This window comes from Dermochelys coriacea, chromosome 3, assembly GCF_009764565.3.
Source record: "Dermochelys coriacea isolate rDerCor1 chromosome 3, rDerCor1.pri.v4, whole genome shotgun sequence".
In the NCBI taxonomy this organism is placed as follows: domain Eukaryota; kingdom Metazoa; phylum Chordata; order Testudines; family Dermochelyidae; genus Dermochelys; species Dermochelys coriacea.
This window is the reverse complement of record NC_050070.1, coordinates 121172251-121187348: the sequence shown is the minus strand read 5'-3', so window position 1 is coordinate 121187348 and position 15098 is coordinate 121172251. Positions and strand designations below refer to the sequence as shown.

General features: G+C 40.3%; 1 protein-coding gene across 7 annotated transcripts in view; it reads right to left on the bottom strand.

Annotated features, from left to right (window-relative positions):
* TULP4 (TUB like protein 4) overlaps positions 1-15098 on the bottom strand; it is a 273173-nt gene that overhangs the window by 230827 nt on the left and 27248 nt on the right. The window contains exon 1 of one of the 7 annotated variants that reach the window (XM_043512248.1): positions 7256-7563. The exons of the other annotated variants lie outside the window; for them this stretch is intronic. The gene's annotated coding sequence lies outside the window, so the exon portion shown is untranslated. Of the gene's footprint in view, positions 1-7255; positions 7564-15098 lie in introns of those variants that run through there. 7 annotated transcript variants of the gene reach the window in all.

The window sequence follows — 15098 nt, the reverse complement described above, 5'->3', positions numbered from 1 at the left end:
TGAAGGTATACATTGTCCCCAAATGTGAAATAGTTATGGATGAGGACAAAGTCACGAAGTTCAGCCACCAGGTTAGCCGTGACATTAATCGGGGATACTGTTCCTGACGGCTTGTAGTCCATCTTTGTGTGGATTGTTGGTGTAGAGGACTTCTACATCCATAGTGGCTAGAATGGGGTTTTCAGGAAGGTCACCAATGGATTGTAGTTTCCTCAGGAAGTCAGTGGTGTCTTGAAGATAGCTGGGAGTGCTGGTAGCGTAAGGCCTGAAGAGAGAGTCTACATAGCCAGACAATCCTGCTGTCAGTATCAGGCTGTCAATACCCGAGATGATGGGGCGTGTCCAGGATTTCCAGGTTTATGGATCTTGGGTAGCAGATAGAATACCGCTGGTCGGGGTTCTAGGCGGTGTCTGTGCGGATTTGTTCTTGTGCCTTTTCAGGGAGTTTCTTGAGCAAATGGTGTAGATTCTTTTGGTAACCCTCAGTGGAATCAGAGGGTAATGGCTTGTAGAAAGTGGTGTTGGAGAGCTGCCTAGCAGCCTCTTGTTCATAGTCTGACCTATTCATGATGACGACGGCACCTCCTTTGTCAGCCTTTTTGATTATGATGTCAGAGTTGTTTCTGAGGCTGTGGATGGCATTGTGTTCTGCACGGCTGAGGTTATGGGGCAAGTGATGCTGCTTTTCCACAATTTCAGCTCATGCACGTCAACAGAAGCACTCTATGTAGAAGTTCAGTCTGTTGTTTCGACCTTCAGGAGGAGTCCACCCAGAATCCTTCTTTTTGTAGTCTTAGTAGGAAGGTCTCTGTGGATTAGTATGTTGTTCAGAGGTGTGTGGGAAATATTCCTTGAGTCGGAGACGTCGAAAATAGGATTCTAGGTCACCATAGAACTGTATCATGTTCGTGGAGTGAAGGGGCAGAAGGAGAGGCCCCGAGATAGTCCAGCAAAAGAATCTGTCCTACGAGTATAGTTGGATAGATTAACAATATTGCTGGGTGAATTATTGCTATAACAATATTGCTGTTGTGGCCCTTTGTGGCATGTAGTAGTTTAGATAGTTTAGTGTCCTTTTTCTTTTGTAGAGAAGCAAAGTATGTGTTGTAAATGGGTTGTCTAGTTTTTGTAAAGTCCAGCCACAAGGAGGTTTGTGTGGAAGGTTGTTTTTTTTATGAAAATATCCAGTTTTGAGAGCTCATTCTTAATCTTTCCCTGTTTGCTGTAGAGGATGTTGATCAGGTGGTTCCGCAGTTTCTTTGAGAGCGTATGGCACAATCTGTCAGCACAGTCTGCGTGGTATGTAGATTGTAATGGATTTTTTACCTTCAGTCCTTTTGGTATGATGTCCATCTGTTTGCATTTGGAGAGGAAGATGATGTCTGTCTGTACCTGCACAAGTTTTTTCATGAATTGATAGATTTCCACTCCATAAGGCTAAATTCAGTCCCTTGCATAATGACAGGTTTCAGAGTAGCAGCCGTGTTAGTCTATATCCGCAAAAAGAAAAGGAGTATTTGTGGCACCTTAGAGACTAACAAATTTATTTGAGCATAAGCTTCGTGAGCTACAGCTCACTTCATCGGATGCAACTTGATGGTGCTTCTTGTTTTTGATGTGACAACCATGTCTTGGGCCAATTACTGTACATTTAGAAAATGGAGGCCAGGGTATTGATTTCAGCTTCTGGGTTTATTTAGTCCAAGTCACAGTTATTAAAAGAGCTAACAGTAATCATCAATTACAATGACATATGACATTCACATTTTAAAAGAAAACTTCAAAAAAATTAACTGTCAGATGCCTAAAAAGATAACAGTTAACACAAACAAGGTAATAAAATTGGTTGAAATCTCATTTTGAATTTTTTTTTTTTTTTATGAAAAAAGGTATTTTTTCTTGCAAATAGTCTTCTTTTCAACTAGCCCTAACATATTTCCTTTTCACCCGTTCCCTTTAATTATCTCCCCTTGCTCACTTGCCTCACTTTTATTTCCTGACTTCACCTCCACCAGCCTCCCATTATGTTGCAGCACAAGTCCCAACATAACTGCAAAATAAATTACATATAAACAGTTTTGAAGTTTCATTGGGAGTGAATGGAGATTCTAAACAAACAATGAAAACACAAATCTGGGGACAAGAACTTTGTTAGCCTGTGGAAAGGGAAGGGAATAAAGCTGGAGGAGGAGGTTAATGATGCTTGATTTCTGGTTTGTGTGGTTAAATACTCTTTCCCTCAGTAGTCTGACAGATCCATTTCTTTGCTTTCTACTAGTATACTTTTTTCTTCTTTTGGGTAAATTTGAGAGGTTTCTTCCTCTTTCTACTACGGCTGTGTATACGCTACAGACCTTACAGCAGTGCAGCTGCAAGGTCTCCCGTGTAACTGCTCTGTGCCAGCAGGAGAGCGCGCTCATGTCAACATAGCACTATCCATACCAGAGCTTGTGCTCAGTGAAACTTACGTTGGTCGGTGGGTGTTTTTTTTCCCACACCCCTGACCAACAAAAGAGCTAGTGCAGACAACCTGAGGAAGCACCTTCACTGTTTGCAAATGGCCTGAAAATTCTGGGTATATGAGACAGCCAAAGTACAAGAGCTAATCAGAATTAGAGAAAGATGTATATGGTGGTTTCTCAGAAATGACCAGACAGGGCATACGCAAACCTGTGCCCTTCGATTGGTGCCAGTATGTATTAGCCAAAGGAGGTAAGTGCACAATGATTATGCAAATAAAAACACACAAAGTGCAGTGATTGGCATAACTGGGGAAAATGAACAGTTGATACCAGTAGATGACCAGCAGCCCTACACCATGGGTAGTGAGAAAATTCTACCTCACCCTAATATATTGACACACATTAAAATCAAGCCAAACAATCATTTTGGAGGACCTAAAATGAGAAATGTAGGTATCAGGATTCCTTATGTGTTCAATTGCCCTATTATTAACCCTGGTTATTTGAGGGGTGGGTGGGAGGGGAGAAGACTCTCTATACACACACACACACACACATTGATGTATTTATAATTTTTATAAACCAAAAAATAATTCAGTTTCAGTGCACAGTCCAAGCATGGTATGGAAAATGAGAGAGCTAGCTATTATTTTTATGAATATTACATGTACCTCAGTTTACCTGTTACTGTTATTCTGTCTGACTACACAGATTTAAATAGAAAGGGGCTGCTAGAAAAAATAAGTAGGAAATGAAACAATGACCAGAGAAACATTTTACCTCCAAGGAAAAACAACAAGAGAGCAATTGTGGGTTGTTAACTGGGAAATGCCTGCCTACCTGGCTCCAGACAGGTTAACAGGCTTATTTTTCCAGGGATGGGCCCCAAGATCAAAACAACAAGTGTTCTCCCAAACAGTAGGTCATGACCCATCAATGGGTTGGAAGAAGGGTCTCTGTGGGTCATGTGTTCCCTGGAGGCAACTCCCCCTCCTCGACCGCCACGTTCTCCCTTCCCCTGGGTAGCAGGCAGCGGCACTGGAAGTGGAATCCAAGTAGCAGCAGCCTGGAAGAAGCATCCCCAGGGCACATGCAAGGCAGGGACAGACTGCTCATTGGTTCAAGTTGCTTCCTCCCTGCTGCTGCTGCCTCCCAGCTCCCACTCCCCACACCACTGCCCAGGGGAAGTGACAGCAGGATCCAGGCAGCAGAAGCAACCTGAAGGAAGCAGTCACAGCCAACAAGTGGTCATTCAGCAGCCTGGTACTGATCACAGCTGAGCCATGAGGAAAGAGGAATCACCTGGGACTGCAGGAGGGGACAGACCTGGAAGAGCAAGAGCAAGTGGATTGGGAGGAACCAAGCCGGGAGTTTGGGGGGGGAGCGTCAGGCTGGGCTGGCAAGGGAGAGCAAGGATAACGGTGGGTCTCCAAAAAGAAACCGCAGTTGATGGGTTGCTTTAATAAAGTTTGGGAACCACTGTACTAAACCTCAAGAAAGAGATTCTGGAGTTACCATGGATAGTTCTCTGAAACCATCCGCTCAATGTGCAGAGCGGCAGTCAAAAGGAGCTAACAGGATGTTTGGAACCACCAAAAAAGGGACAGATAATAATGAAAATATAAATGTCACTACATATACTGTATCCTTTGTACTCCCACTCCAGAAATACTACGCACAGTTCTGGTTGCCTCTTCTCATAAAAGATGTATTAGAATTGGAAAAAGTACAGAGAAGGGCAACAAAAATGAGTAGGGGTATAGAACAGCTTTCATAAGAGGAGAAATTAAAAAGGCTGGGACTGTTCAGCCTGGAAAAGAGAACAGAGGGGATATGATAGAGGTCTATAAAATCATGACTGATGTGGAGAAAGTGAATAGGGAAGTGTTATTTACTTCTTCATGTACCACAGAACTAGGGGTCACCCAATGAAATTAATAGGAAGCAGATTTAAAAATAAACATAAGGAAGTAATTATTCACACAACACACAGTCAGCCTGTGGAATTTACTGTCATGGGATGCTGTGAAGGCCAAGAGTATAACTGATTTCAAAAAAGTATTAGCTAAGTTCATGGAGGACAGGTCCACCAGTGGCTATTAGCCAGTATGGTCAGGGACACAACCCATGCTCTGGGTGTCCCTAAATCTAACTGCCAGAAGCTCAGACTGTATGACATAGGATGGATCACTCAATAACTGCCCCGGTCTGTTTATTCCCTGAAGCATCTGGCACCAGCCATGTCTGAAGATAGGATACTGGGTTGGATGGACCATTGGTCTGACCCAGTATGGTCATTGTTATAGAATCATAGAACAGGAAGGGACCTCAAGAGTCCACTCTCCTGCATTCATGGCAGGAATAAAGTATTATGTTTTTAACCATTAAAAACCCATTTCTAGAGAGGAAGGTGGTGTATGAGTAGGCAGCAACCGATTGGGTGAGGCACTGCAGGAGTGACACAAAAAAAAAAATGCAAGAAGCCAGTCTGTCTCTCCCAGCCCAGAAGTAAAAACATCTGGGTTAAGCAGAATTGTCCTAAACATGCTATGAAAGGATAAAGTCTAACTAAGACCAGATGTGTATAGGTTTTTGTTTTTTAACCCTTCTCTCTAATGGCTGGTTTCAGAGTAGCAGCCGTGTTAGTCTGTATTCGCAAAAAGAAAAGGAGTACTTGTGGCACCTTAGAGACTAACAAATTTATTAGAGCATAAGCTTTCGTGAGCTACAGCTCACTTAAATTTGTTAGTCTCTAAGGTGCCACAAGTACTCCTTTTCTCTAATGGCTATGTACCTTTGTGTGAATAAACAACTCACTTGTTTCGAAAGGGCTGTTCTGAGTCACTTTAATCAGTCACTGTTCACAGACTCCTGGATGGAAGTTTCTTGCAGATGAGAAATACAGCTGGGTCTGGTAACAGTTTGAAAACAGAAGAGCTGCAACCCAACCCAGAGCTCAAGCCTAAGATGGTTAAAATGCAAGATTCCACCCTGGAGAGAAGTGAAAGAAGTGAAGATTGTCACCTGAGGGGTTCACTCAAGAGGTACTGCAAAGACATCTAAAGGACAGCTCACCCAGTAACTGTGACAAATGGTATAATAGGGAGATTGCTTTTTCAACCAATTTCAGATGGACTAAACCACTTCTGAAACCAGAGGGAGAAAGTCAAATTCACAGATAACTTCAGAGAAGAAAAGAAATTTAAAAATAAAAGCCATGACCAGAGGAAGCTCACTGTAGATTTTCCTATATGCCAGCGAGATACCATTCAAATTTTTTTGAGGACCCAAAAAAAGTGAAATAGGACTGAGAAATTCTCTTCATTTACAGTTGTAAATTCTCTCTCTTGAAAGTTTCACTGTCATTATCACATGCCATGTATTAAGACACAGATCTCTGAAGCCTTTATTTATTTAAAGTATGGAAAAACTGTATCCTGGTTAACTACATTTAACCAACTTCAATGGGTCTCAACTCCCACTCTTTCTTTTCCATTTAAGTGACTGCAATGACCTTGCTTGTAATTACAGAGCAATTTCTTTCCCTTAGGAATGTTCTGCAGTCTGCAAATATCCCGCAAGCCTGCAGCACTTCTATGTGCTTCCTAATTATCTCCAATATCTGCCCACAGGCTCTTTTAATACTTCCCTTATGAACATGCATTAAAGTCTTGCTATCCTCCCCCAAAATCCCAATGTGCCTCTCTAAGCCAGGCGTGTCATACACAACGAGAGAGAAGGAAGGAAAAACAAAAACAGAAGCTACCAACTCCCTTAATATGTAGGAACCATAAACCAAGCATAAGCCTTAATGGACAGCACAAATCCATTTCAGTCAGGATCCTGATAAATGGCACATCTGCTTAATCTGGACTGTTGATGCAAAGTAGATTCAGTGCACTGTGTTAAAGCAGGAAAACTGCCGTACTGTAGGAAAAGAGAATTATCTGCAAGGACAATCCTGGTAGTGTCTGCAAGCCTAATCGTAGGTGTGAAACAGCATGTGGGCATTAGCTTCCCACTGTGCAGCCCTTTGTTCACTTCAGGTTGCTCTGTTAGGACTGCTAAATAAGTCACTCACCATAAAGAAATCCTTCAGTGGGTTGGAGGGATTGTGATCATTAAAACAGGCAAATCCGTGATTTTAAAATAGCTAGCACTTCCCACTCTTAGAGGTGGGGATCAGGAATAAATTCCTCTTCCTCAGGGGGGTCATTATTGGGGATTTCACTCTACTCTAGAGGAGTCCAGTCATCTGGGGTTTTCCCCATCACCATCATCAGGTGGTTCTAGATCTGGAGGAGGAGTGCTTTCCACCCTCGCAGCAAAAAGCTGGGGGGAGAGCATCTCTCCATGCCCATCTCTTTCCTTTCTAGGTTTCATGATATTCAAGAGTCTAGAAAGTTATATTTAGTGGGTCAAGGTACCCCAGGATTACAGGAATATAAGGGAGGCAGGTTGCAGGAGTGCTTGTGGGCAGGCTTTTCTCCTGGAGAAGGACAACCACCAGAGAGGCCTTGGTAGAAGTTGGGAGCACTGTATGAGTGCTTGCAGCAGGACAGAGATTCACCTAAGGAAGGGGCCAGTTCACTTCAGGAGCAAGCTTAGAATAAAAGGGAGAGGGACCAGCAATTTGAATGGTCTCTAAAAGTTCTTCTGTTTGTGTTAGTGCCCAATGAGATCCCAGAGCTAGCTGGACATCCTCTACAGGCATGGGGATGCCTGCAATCAAAGTTCCATCAGGGACAGTAACATTTTGGTTGATGCCCTGAGCCTGTGGACCAGATCCTCACCTGATGTAAGTTCGCATTGTCCCATGCTGGTCCAGTCTTCCTACTTTGTAAAATGTCCAAAGCTACGATTGTTCCCTCATTCTGGCCTGATGCCTCTGTTCTCTATCGGAATCTCTACTCCAGCTGATGAAGATGGTAACAACAAATCTTGCACTGGGGCTCAACAGCAATGAGATGCAGTAGCTTTGGATGTTCTGGTAGTCTTGCAAGACTCAGCCACGAGGCATCCCAGATAGAAAGGCATACAGACACCCTAGAAGCCATGGAAGATGTGAGAGATTCCAGAGGACAGGAAAAAGGCAAATATAGTGCCGATCTATAAAAAGGGAAATAAGGGCAACCTGGGGAATTACAGACCAGTCAGCTTAACTTCAGTACCTGGAAAGATAATGGAGCAAATAAGTAAACAATCAATTTGCAAATACCTGTAAGATAATAAGGTGACAAGTAACAGTTAGCATGGATTTGTCAAGAACAAATTGTGTCAAACTAACTTAATTGCTTTCTTTGACAGGGTAACAAGCATTGTGGATAGGAGGGAAGAGGTAGATGCCATATACCTTGACTTTAGTAAGGCTTTTGATACTGTCTCACATGACTCTCAAACAAACTAGAGAAATACTACCTAGATGGAGCTACTATAAGATGGTTGCATAACTGGTTGGAAAACCGTTCCCAGAGAGTAGGTATCAGTGGTTCACAGTCATGCTGGAAGAGCATATCAAGTGGAGTCCCGCAGGGATCAGTTCTGGGTCCAGTTCCGTTCAATATCTTCATCAGTGATTTAGATAATGGCATAGAGCATACATTTATAAAGTTTGCAGATAACAAGCTGGGAGAGTTTGCGAGTGCTTTGGAGGACAGGATTATTATTCAAAATGATCTGGACAAACTGCAGAAATGGCGTGAAGTAAATAGGGTAAAATTCAATAATGACAAATGCAAAGTACTCCATTTAGGAAGGAACAATCAGTCACACAGACACAAAATAGGAAGTGACTGCCTGGGAAGGAATACTGCAAAAAGGGATCTGGGGGTCATAATGAATCACAAACTAAATATGAGTGAACAGTGTAACACTGTTGGGGGAAAAAGAAAAAAAAAAAAACACCATCATTCTGAGATGTATTAGCAGGAGTGTTATACCCAAGCATGTGGGCCAGTACAGAAGGACAAAGAAATAAATACACTAAAGGAAATATTGAAACATTTTTTGGAAAAATCATTCACAATCAATTAAATGAAAGGGTATTTATTGGGGAGGGGCACAAGGAGCAAAAGGAAATTAAAGCATTCCAAGTATGGCTGAAAGAATCAACTCCTTCACTTGAAAACACTGGGAAAGAAACTTTCAAAGTTGTTGTAAGGTAAACTGTTTAAATGAACTCGTTCCCAGAGAGTAGTTATCAGTGGTTCACAGTCATGCTGGAAGGGCGTATCACAGTTATCAGTGTAAGGTAAATTGTTTAAATGAACCCAAATGGAGTTTGAACAGCTGGCTTTAGTGCTAAAGCAACAATCATTTATTTTTAAATGTATAACTTATGTTACAGCACACTCAGAACTCTGATTTCTATTGCTTTTAAATAAGAAAGCCAATTCTTCCAGTTCTACTATATTAAACTGTAGAGAAGCCTTCCCGATTAATTATATTTCTGAAACTGGGATGAAACCCTGTGCTGAGCAACGGACAATTTTCCCAGCATAGACCAGGCCTAATGGGCAATCCTACAAACACTACCAGACAGAGTGCTTGTTATCATGAATAGTCCCTATGAAGTCAAGGAGAATGTCCACAGTAAAAGGTACAACATCTGATAGAGGCCATCAATAGACACCAAGTTTCTTTTTCCACCCAAGCAAATGGGTCAATACAACTAGACTTGATTTTTCTGTAGCAAAAAAACAAAGCAGCATTTATCTTGTCATTATTTATATACCATTACCCTAAAGTGCTTTTATTTTAAGCATTTTGCTTTTTCTAGAAAACCTTTAATACAGGCTTAGGTCCAACTGTTTATCTTCCTTAAAGCAAACCTCATACAGTATCCTTAGATGTCTTTTCTTTATTAAGATTTTTTATAAACATAACAGGCAAAAGTCCAGTCTCGGATGTCTGTCAGGTTTGGCAATCAAAAGGGAAGATTCATTATATTAGTTAACAAGTCTATATTTTCCCCAGATATATCTAAATAAATCTAAGACTGAAGAAGAGAAGTTACTTAAGTGTCCTTAATTAGGGTTTTATTTTGTCCAATTCTTCTCGATGCTAAGTTTCATCATACTAAAAGACGCTAAAGAACATGTCTTCAGATGACGTGGTGGAATTTTTGGAATAGTCAAATTAATGGAGAAAGATGAACCTCTTGATGAAAAGTCAAATAATATCTAAGAACAGCAACTTCATAAATTTTCTACTTACGTTTTGTATTAAAACTTGGAAAGTAATATACGCTTTTGTTTACATAACGGGGATTCCTAATTCTGTAGGCTTTTCTGATAAATACTTCAACAAATACAGGCTCTAATACTGCAAACTTTTATGCACGAGTAGCTTTACGTACATGATTTAGTCCCACTGATTTTACATTAGTGTTTGCAGATTTAAACTGTAAAAAGCAGTTTTGACTTTATTCCTTTTTCTTATTAAACCCATGAATTGGAGAATAATGTTGGGTTTTACTTATGTTTTTAATGTGGCTCTTTAATTTGGCAGCTATTTTGCATGAAGTAACCAACTCTAACCTAAATTGAATTTGACTAATTAAAAAATGCAGTTTGGGCTCAGTTCTTGTGTGTGGAATTCCTACATGCATATATAAAACTTCAGTATAACCAACTTTTCCATTTAGTCAATACTTATTTCACAATGTGTCTGGGGAAGTGGGTAACAAGAAAGTTTATTGTATTAACATTATTGCTTTACCATTCCTGGAATGTGCTTGATTTTTCCACCTCCAGTAACTGTCTTATTGATTTAAAGTGTTGACATTATAAATAAAATTTCAACCTGTATTCTGTTCAAATGAATTGCAATAGTCTGTATGAAAAGGTGAAAGAAAAACAATTGGAGGTACAGGACCTATTGACACAAATAACCCATTCTGACTCTTCTTTCGAGGCAAGGCCTCTTCCCTCTCATACCATACCATTCCTTTTCTGCACTCAAGACCTACTTGTAAACCGCTCAAGGAAACGCCATTTGTTTTTTTAATGGTAAGCAGCTTGGCAAAGTGGCATCTTAATCTTAGTGTCAGTGGCCCCTTTGGAGCTCACAAAGTGTATTAAAGCAAATTATACGAGAACATGCTCCTCAAGCTTCCGACTTCATAGTTTAAGAGGATCAGTATATTCCAGTTTCTTTCTGGAACCAAGCACCATCGGGCACTATAATACTTCAGTGCCTAAAGCTATCATGACATAGCAGGGTTCTGTTCAATAACAAAACTTTGTACTGCTGTAGGCCAAGGAAGAAATTTGCTCTTCTGTTTCCTTTTTTGCCTACATAAAATAGGTTATTAAAATGGACATTTCAGCATCTGGTTGAATCAGCTAATATTAGGGATTACAGATTTGGGGTGACATTCATGTAAAATGGAAATAGTGTCCATTTCCAGATATGTGAAAAAGAGAAATAGGTAATAAATACACAGTGTCATGGATTCCTCAGCACAAGTAATCTGGAATTTCTAATATTACGTACAAACTCAAGAGTGGGATTTTCAGAAAATTCTCTCTCCACCCACTGTTCTAGGGAATGCCACTACAATGCAGAAAGAAGACAGCTGAAAGTTGTTCAATCACTTCCTAGTCACTGCAAATTGAGAGAGAGAGAGAGAGAGAGAGAGAGAGAGATCACCATGATCAGGCAGAAAATACAAATGTATTTCTACTACTAGAGATTATCAACAACTAAAAAAAAGAAAAGAACTAACAGAACCATGGAAAGTAGTTACTGAGTTACTTCAGAACACACAAATGGTACCTAAGTTTACATGGCCCTACAGTGCTGACTATGGGGGTGTAAACTGCAGCACGCCAAAGCACTGAGCCACAACTGTCCCATTCAGACTCTGCTAATGCGACTAAGAGGTGACTAGTTCATATTAATAATGCAAACTAGGCACCTTTTAGTTTGCGCTAGCAGGGACTACATGGGGCATTTACAGAGCAACATGTGAGCGCATGCTGCAATTCACTCTGTAGCCAGCGCTGCAGAGCTGCGAAGACAAATTCGAAGGGCCAGATTTTTAAAGGTATTTGGGTGCCTAACACCCATTGATTTCAGCAAGAGTTAGATGCCTCAATACCTTTAAAATCTGGGCACAAGTCAAATTACTTTAAGACAAAAACAAAGCTATATCTTGACTACAATGGACTGCCAATCTAATAGACAACTGCATGGCTGAAGATAAACTTGCTCAGTACCATAAAGAGTTCAGGATTATAAAAGCATCAATTAACAAATAACTATTTGTTCATTCTCCTAGATATTATTATATTTCCCTAAGAGAAAGGGATATGAGAGAAAGGGGTAGCAATAATTACAGTGTTAGGAGCTTAAGTGGTTTCTTCGGATTAGTCAATCACAAGTCTGGAAGAAGGAAAAATAAGTGCCGACTGCTCACTCTCCAGTATGAGTACTCTACTGGACAAATAAACTTACATAACCAGAAACACTATTCCCCTAGGCAAATGGCATTCTCTGTTCCAAAAATGGTTATATACATGTTCATTTATTATTTAGTGGCTATAACATGATTAACAAATAAACAGGTTAAATGTTCCACCACACTCCTGAAAAATAAAGAAAACCAAATGGTAATTATTATAGAGGAACAATCTTACAAATTCATTCACCTGGTTTAAATCAAGGATTCAAAGTACAAGCCTCGGGTGCTTCTTCTGATTATCCCCAACACACTGTCCGACGTCATAATTTCTGTACTACAGCCATCCTGCTAAAAACTGTGATGCTGCCCGGCAGTGAATTACGAACAGCTAGGACAGCAAAGGGAAGGGCAGTGGGCAGATGAAGGGGAGCTATATAACCATGGAACTTTAAAAGCAGACACTGCACACTCTTTTCTCTCCATCACATAAAGTACTACAGTTGCTTTGAAGTAAGAAAGCCTCTTTTATGTCCAAATAAAAAGACATGATTTGTCATTGTAGGGGCCAGACAACAAAAATTACCCAAAGCACTGAACTCGGATCACTCTATAAGCTCTCCGCTGTACATCTACACAAGACAGGATTTCTCACTCTTGGGCGGGAATGCATGCATGCTGAATTCTAAGGCAAGCACTACGAACTGTTCGCAGCTGTCTAGTTTATGTGATATTCTTTTGCAGTATTAAATACGTTTGTAATTTATATCTGTTATCCAATAGGTGCTGACATGCTCTTAATGGATTTTTTCTTTAATACCAAAAAAGAAATATCATCCCATCATCAGGGTTTCTTTTTAATTTCTAAATCACAATTAGCATCTGAAGACAAATACTTTCTGAAATTTCTAACTGATGTAAACAACAAAGAACTGGGAGCTGATGCTACCACAGATGGATCTCAAACCTTGCTAAATAGCATAGCCAGACTCCATTATGTGTCTCATTTTGCATGTTTGATGTTGATTAGTTTTAAAGTTTGATGGGTGAAGGATGACGCCTGGAAAATATTACCGTATATGTAAATTTGGTATTTCAGTGGCCTTTTAAACACACCTACTAGTGGAGCAGCTTTTTATTATTGGAATTCATAAAAGAGCAAAATTTTCTCTTGGTTCACTTTGCATTTGCATGCTCATAAAAATTTCATTTTAGATGGAGAAATCCATCTTTTAAGACAGTGACAGTAACAGTAAAACTAAAGCAAGACAAAGCTGTACTCTAAGTGGCCTGATGTACCATGGCAGAGCACAATATCCTAAATTAGATAGATTTTTCTCCTGATAATGGGGTCCACTGGAGTAAGTATTCAACCGAGGCTACCAATGATTGTTAATGGACGTTGTATACTTATTTCCTCTTTAGTACTTCAACATTTTAACCCATTAGGGATTTTAAACAGAGTATGGCGTGGCACAGAGCCTAGTAGTAATGCTCCTCTACACTATCAACTCTGATTCCTGATCCTTTGCTCTCTTCTCTTCAGCAAGCATGGGCTGAGCACCAGTGCCACTTTTCGTTCATTTCTCAGAGCCCAGGCCAATTAATGTGCAGCACTGACAGGCTCTGAAAGGAATCCCATCCAGACTTCTGCTAGGGACAAAAGTGGCTGTAATGTGGAGGCGTAAACCATGCTGGAAGAATGTAGGGAGAGTTCCTCAAGAATTCAACAGGGATGTTAAGAATCTCATCCCCTCAGGAAGAGGGAAATCATGTTAAAGCAATAGAGACTGATACAGCTGGTGGGTCTACATTGGTTTGTTCTTTTCTCTATGAGGGATGTCTGGATAGAGATCCACTTTACTCTTTTTACATCTTTACTCTATTGGTTATTGTTTCATATGCTCGGAAATGAGAATTACAAATAACAAAGTTGGTCTATTTTCAAAGTAGCTTTTGTAATTAACTTGGTGTGTTCTGTGGAAATGCTATTGTATTGAGTCTCACACCAACTTCTCAGTGAATCACAATAACTAGCCTTGTGCTTCCCATAGCATTGTTAATCAAGGACTGTTTCACTTTTATCCTGCAATGGAAAAGGCGCCTCACAAACCACTTTACTATGTCAGGGCACTAGCCCATTCTGCCCTTACACAATTAGGAGCTATCACTAACAGCAGAAGCACTACACTCTTTTTTATAATGTCTGCTGCAACTCTCTTTGAAGCAAGGTGACTGTAGCCTGGCTCATTATATCAAACTCCACCATAATTATCCTCTTTATAACTTTAAAGCTACCACTTTATTTTTAAAAATTAAAATGGACAAGCCAAACACTGCATGCAATTGAACAGCATTCTCTTGTTATGAGACACCCAAAATTAGCCAACAATATTTTTAGAAATGTTAAGATATTTTAACAGTTTTTACTGTTAGAAAGCTCATTGATAGGGAAAGTAGTAAACGTACCTATCTCTTCTTCAATAGACTCTAGAAGCGTATATGACAGCATCTGCTGTCATGGAGACAGCAGATAGCAATGCCAGTTCATTGATGGTGAAGCCCCTCAATCTAAGTTATTGCAGAGCCATCATATGAATGGCAGTATTATCATCATCTGAACGCAATGCCTTCAACACGTTTATCTCTTAAGATACAATGTTTCAAAGTAAGGCAGCTTATGACAGAGATAGGCAATGCCTATATAAGCCCTAAACATCCCACCGCTTATCTTAGCACTTACAAATCTTGAAAGTACTTTGCAAACCACAGTTGGCTAATCCACACAATACCCTTGTAAGGGAGGTATGATCCCAATTTCAAAAACTGGGGAAAACACAGAGTTTGAGTGATTTTCTCAACATCATAGAGGAAGACAGTGTCAGAGCAGGGATTCAGAGCTCAGAATTCCTGGCTCCCTGTCCTGCGCTTAGATCATCTCTCTCTCCCCATCAACATAGTACGACGGAGGTCTTCATGTATATTTTAATCTTGCCCAAAATATATCCCCTTTTATGTCAAAGCCCATGAAATTGCATCAAAATAACCAACATTTTATTTCTTTGTCTCACATGTAAAAGGCACCTATCACCTTGTTATTTAAGAGCCAACTTCCTTTAAGTGCCTCTTGTATGAAAATATTTTCTCTTGCTAGGAGTGCAGGGAAGTGACACCAAACAATACATAACAGAAAAACCATGGTGGCCATTTTACTCAGAAGAAGGTTACTCATT